Below are 6,016 nucleotides of genomic sequence, written 5' to 3' on the forward strand. Positions count from 1 at the left end.
AAAACCTGCAGCATCCATCTTGCTGTCGGAAAAATGTGGCAACCAGAGATTTGCATGAAATTTTGCACACTGATTTCAAAGAAGGTCAGTTTCCGTAGTTCAGAGAGAAGCAAGGGATAAAATATGTCCCTCAGCATGAGCATGCAGCAGAAAACCTGCAGTATCCATCTTGCTGTCGAGCATTTTAGCAATCAGTCTCTTGACCCGCCGATTTCAGCGCAGTGGTTATCACGCTTGCCTAACACGCGAAAGGTCCCCTGTTCAAAACTGGGTAGAAACATGTACGACTTTGCAATAGCATTATTTGGACTTGGAAAACCACTCCAGTCCTCTACTTGGTGCTCAGGACAGGAAGGCTGACCTTTTCTTTCTTGCATTGGGTCTCATGCAGAAATTAATTTTGTTGCAGTTCCACAACTGACAAAAAGTAATTCACCTACACTTTAAAATGTCCAACTTTACAGGAAAAAAGAGAAACATTAACTGCCTGCTAAAAAAAAAAAGAGGGAAAAATAGTTTTTTCTCAATGTGGTGGATGATTTTTTATTCTACCACAACAGGACAATTTATATAAAGCCATACATTTATTTCTAATATGATTGATGTTGTGCCACAGGGGAGGTGCTGGTTCTCAAAGAGTCATTAATGATTGTCGAAGGACAATCATTACTAATTAATAAAGTAGATTATCAAATTGAATTATCAAAATGACTTAAAGGGGACCTATTATGGCATTTAATGTATATTTTAAACAGGCCTTTAATGTCTTAAAAACAATCTAAAGCTTGTTTTTTCTACATGAAACAGAAATTCAGCCTGTGGGCCATGTCTCTAGTTTTACCGCTTCTAACCTCCTTCTCTATGAGGGATTCTGAGGGGCGGGGCTATGATAATGAGGCTCTGTGCTGAGTGGCTGCCTGAATGACGTGTAGCAGGGGAGGGAACAAAGCCTCGCTCCAGCCAGAAGAGCCGGCTGCGTACACAAAGCAAAATAAATTCCATTGCTTTATTTTTTTGGTATTGGACTGTCCTAACTGGCCGCGAGTTTAACGGTTTCAGTGTGGACAGAAAGCGTCCGATGTCACGCAGCTCGACGCGATAGTCGGACGCTCTCATTCAGTTACACGGTGTAAACGGATCTTAAAGCCTGAATTACGGTCCTGCGTTAAATCGACGCGTACCCTACGCCGTAGGCTCTGCGTTGGTGTAATGCGGAACCATAAATCAGCCTTTAGTCACCTGAAGAGGGAACGGGTCACCTCGTCTTCACACAGGAAGATTTAATTGAATTCTAAACAGGTACACCACAGTTATTTACTCAGATTCCTCATCATTTGATTTATGTTATGTTCTGTAAAGAAATCACAACACTGAATTTTCACAAATGGCAAATGTATTGTTAAAAAAAATAAAAGAACATAAGTTGTAAATAAATAACATGTATGCACTATTGCTGGCTCAAGGAAGGACCGTGCGTCTTCTCAAGGTGTTGTTGAACAGCTTCAGGTGCATTGCTTGGAAGATCTGAAACCATAAACAGAAGAAAAATGGATTACTAATAGAGCTCCGGTGTTACCTAACGAGTGAGTGGCTCCGTTAGGGAACACTAGAGCCACCGGAGCTGCTCACCGGTCCGGTCCTGTGAGTGGCCCCGGTGTGTGGCCCCGGTGTGTGGCCTCCAGTGCTAAGCTAAATACTTAGCCCATGCAAAGATCATACTTGTAGACAAATATAAATAACATTAAAAAAAATAACGTCACTTACCGCTGACTCGTGTGCAGTTGCCGGGTCCGTACTGCTGGCACTGATCCTTTTATAAGGGTAAGTGTCGATGCAAAAACTGTCCCTCGCTGTGGAAACATTCACCGCTTCTAAACAATGGCGGAGCTCCAGCCGGCGGAGTTAGTTGTGGGCGTGGTTTCAGCAGCGGAGGCCGACCTATGGAAATCAGCGCCTATCGTTACGTAACGATAGGCGCAGATTCTGAGCGGCCCGTAGAAATCACATGACACTGGAAAATTCAGCCGGACCCTGCAGAATTTCATGGCATTTCATCTTTCCTGTGTTGGCAGGGTGAGGGTGCGAGATTAATCAAACTTTTGAACTAGTTTCTGTCCTTATGAAAACTATCACATGCTCTGAACAGATGACAGGGCACCCACTTCCTGAGGGGGGTCGACTGTCCTGGGAACAGCTGAACCATTGTCAGTTGGACCATCTGTTAAAGACCCCCATGAAGTTCCTGTTTTTAGTCAGGAAGACATTTGACCTATGCGACCCGTTGCTTTTAAAGACTTTAAGCTAAAGATGTCTGTTATTTCTTCATACCAAGATTAGTTCCTCTTTAACTGAAAGGTCTCATGTGTGAACTCTTTAACAGAAGAGATGTCCGTTTCCTGTTTTCGTCCAATTGTCCATTCACTGTTCCTAATATGGTAATTTCCTGTTTCCCATTCTCAATAAAAAGCTGATGCACAGGAGGAGCCAGCGAAGCATTTGTCGAGAGCATCCAAGAGGACCATGTTGCTCTGCAAGCTCCGACTTTGCTTCCCTTCTGCAGAAGGCCTTAAAAATCATTCTAACAGTCTCTGTGTCTTTCCTTGATTATGAATTTATGTGATGTTGATTTAGGGACTCCAACAAGGGGAGACCACTTTATATATGTTAAAACGAGAACAAATGTGTTTTTCCATAATAGGTCCCCTTTAATCAAAACAGGGCACCACCTGATGTAATCAGGAAAATTATAACTAAACAGCAAAAATCAGTCTCAAGGTAGATTATTCTTCAAAATAATAGTGAAGGGAGGAGTTCGAACACAGGCCTTTGCAATAGCAGTTGTGACAAATATACGTAAAATAAGCACAAACTACTTCTCTCGTTCAAATTAATCAGAATTTATTTACACAAGTGTCAAGCAGATGGTAAAACAACACTTCAGATAAATTCTTATGGCTAAACTACCCAAAAACAACAACTAACTAAACATGAACACAAAACTTCAGATTACCTGTGTGCGTGTGCGTGTGTGTGTGTGGGGGGGGCATATATATATATATATATATATATATATATATATACAGTGAGAGTAAAAAGTATTTGACCCCTTGCTGATTTTGTTGGTTTGCCCACTAATAAAGACATGATCATTCTATACTTTTAATGGTAGATGTATTCTAACATGGAGAGACAGAATATCAAAACAAAAATCCAGAAAATAACTTTAAAGAATATATTTTTATTAATTTGTATTTGATGGAGGGAAATAAATATTTGATCCCTCTAGCCAAAAGCACTTAATACTTGGTGGCAAAGCCTTTATTTGCAAGCACAGCGGTCAGACGTTTGTTGTAGTTTACCACAAGGTTAGCACACATATCAGGAGGAATTTTGGCCCACTCTTCTTTGCAGATCCTCTCTAAATCATTAAGGTTGGTGGGCTGTCGCTTGGCAACTCGGACCTTCAGCTCCCTCCATAGATTTTCAATTGGATTGAGATCCGGAGACTGGCTGGGCCACTCCATGACCTTAATGTGCTTCTTCTTGAGCCACTCCTTTGTTGCCTTTGCTGTATGCTTCGGGTCGTTGTCATGTTGGAAGACCCAACCGCGGCCCATTTTCAGCTTCCTTGCAGATGGGAGGAGGTTGTTCCCCAGGACTGCACGGTACATGGCTCCATCCATCTTTCCACTGATGCGGTGAAGTAGCCCTGTGCCCTTGGCAGAGAAACACCCCCAAAACATAATGTTTCCACCTCCATGCTTGACGGTGGGCACAGTGTTCCTGGGGTCATAGGCAGCATTTTTCTTCCTCCACACACGACGGGTAGAGTTCAGGCCAAATAATTCAATTTTGGTCTCGTCTGACCACAGAACCTTCTCCCAATCACTTTGTGCATCTTTGAGGTGATCATTGGCATACTTTAGGCGGGCCTCCACATGTGCCTTCTTCAGCAGGGGTACCTTTCGGGCACTGCAGGATTTTAATCCATTGCGGCGCAAGGTGTTGCCAATTGTTTTCCTGGTGACTGTGGCCCCAGCTGCCTTGAGGTCATTCACCAACTCCCTCTGTGTGGTTGCAGGACAATTTATCACAGTTCTCATGATCCTTGCCACCCCACGAGGTGAAATCTTCTGTGGAGCACCAGACCGAGGTCTATTGATGGTCATGTTAAACTTCTTAAATTTTCTCACAATTGCACCAATAGTTGTTACTTTAATACCTAGCATCTTGCTAATGTTTTTGTAGCCAATACCAGATTTGTGCAGGTCAACAATCCTGTCTCTGAGGTCCTGAGAGAGTTCTTTGGTCTTACCCATGTTGGAGCGTTTGGAATCTGTCTGATTGTCTGATTCTGTGAACAGGTGCCTTTTATACAAGTGATTAGTTAGAACAGGTGTCTTCAATTCAGGTAACAGGTTGATTGGGAGTGTCTAACTGGTCTGTGAAAGCCAGAACTCCTAATGCATACTAGGGGATCAAATATTTATTTCCCTCGATGAAATGCAAATAAATTAAAATAATATATTTTAAGTTATTTTCTGGATTTTCTTTTTGATATTCTGTCTCTCCATGTTAGAATACATCTACCATTAAAAGTATAGAATGATCATGTCCTTATTAGTGGGCAAACCAACAAAATCAGCAAGGGGTCAAATACTTTTTACTCTCACTGTATATATATATATATATATATATATATATATATATATATATATATATATATATATATATATTAGGGCTGTCCAACTTAAATCGTTAACGACGCGTTAACTTAACGTTCTCTTAACGCGACTTTTGAACAGCAAGTTCCCTTTCAAAAAGATGCCAGATGGTTCGCTGGACAAGACTTAAGTTATTTATGGCTTGGCTTACACTTATATAGCGCTTTCCAGCTGTACTCCTACAGCCCCAAAGCGCTTTACACTGCAAACATTCACCCGCACACACACACATTCACACACCGGTTGTCGGCGGAGCTGCCATACACAACGGCGCTGGCCTGACAACCGGGAGCAACCGGGGGATTCAGTGTCTTGCCCAAGGACACTTTGGTGGACACAGGCGGAACTAGGGTTCGAACCACTGACCTTCAGGTTCATGGGCGAACGCTCTACCAACTGAGCCATTTACATGTACCATCGATTTGAAATTAATTACCATTGAACGCTGTAGCAGCTTGCAAAAAAGGACGAGTCAAATCAAATCAAGCTTCATTTGTGAAGCGCCTTTCTTACAAAATAAGAAATGCATACAAAGCGCTTTACATAAAACATATAACTCAACATTGCCCCCCCCGCACACACACGCGCACACACACACACACACACACACACACGCGCACAGACGGGCGCACGCACACTGCGATTGTCACGAGTGCACTGAGGATTCAGGTGAGGAAACGGCTGAGTTACTCCCCTTACATGTGCACTTTATTCGTTTGTAATTTATTTTTTGTATCCCCCTGTTTTGATCCCACTTAGGAGAAGGGGATATTTTTGAGCCTTTTATTTTCCTCCGTATGAGGTTAGACATAATTACATGGAAAATTTAACTGACCAATGCACTTCTTGTACAATGTTTGTGATGCATATGGTTCATTGTTTTACATTGAGCTGCTTAAAAAAACAAGGAATCTTAAGTTAGTCTTTACAAGTGTAAAGTTGGGACTACATTGTGTTTGTATTTATGAAGGAATGTTACATTCAGGTCAAAAGCCTTTTTTGTGGCAAGTTGAATAAACATTGGCATAAAGCAGCATATTTGCCCTTTCTCATGTTATTAAAGGGATTAAAAAACATAAAAACCTTGAGGTAATTTAGAACAGCACAAAATGTGTGAATAAATTTGCAATTAATATGAGATTAATCGCAGTTAATTACAGAAATCATGGATTAATTGAGATTAAAAATTTTAATCGTTGGCCAGCACTAATATATATACACTATATATATATATATATATATATATATATATATATATATATATATATATATATATATATATATATATATAT

The sequence above is a fragment of the Cololabis saira genome, chromosome 15 (genome assembly GCF_033807715.1).
Source record: "Cololabis saira isolate AMF1-May2022 chromosome 15, fColSai1.1, whole genome shotgun sequence".
Classification (NCBI taxonomy): domain Eukaryota; kingdom Metazoa; phylum Chordata; class Actinopteri; order Beloniformes; family Belonidae; genus Cololabis; species Cololabis saira.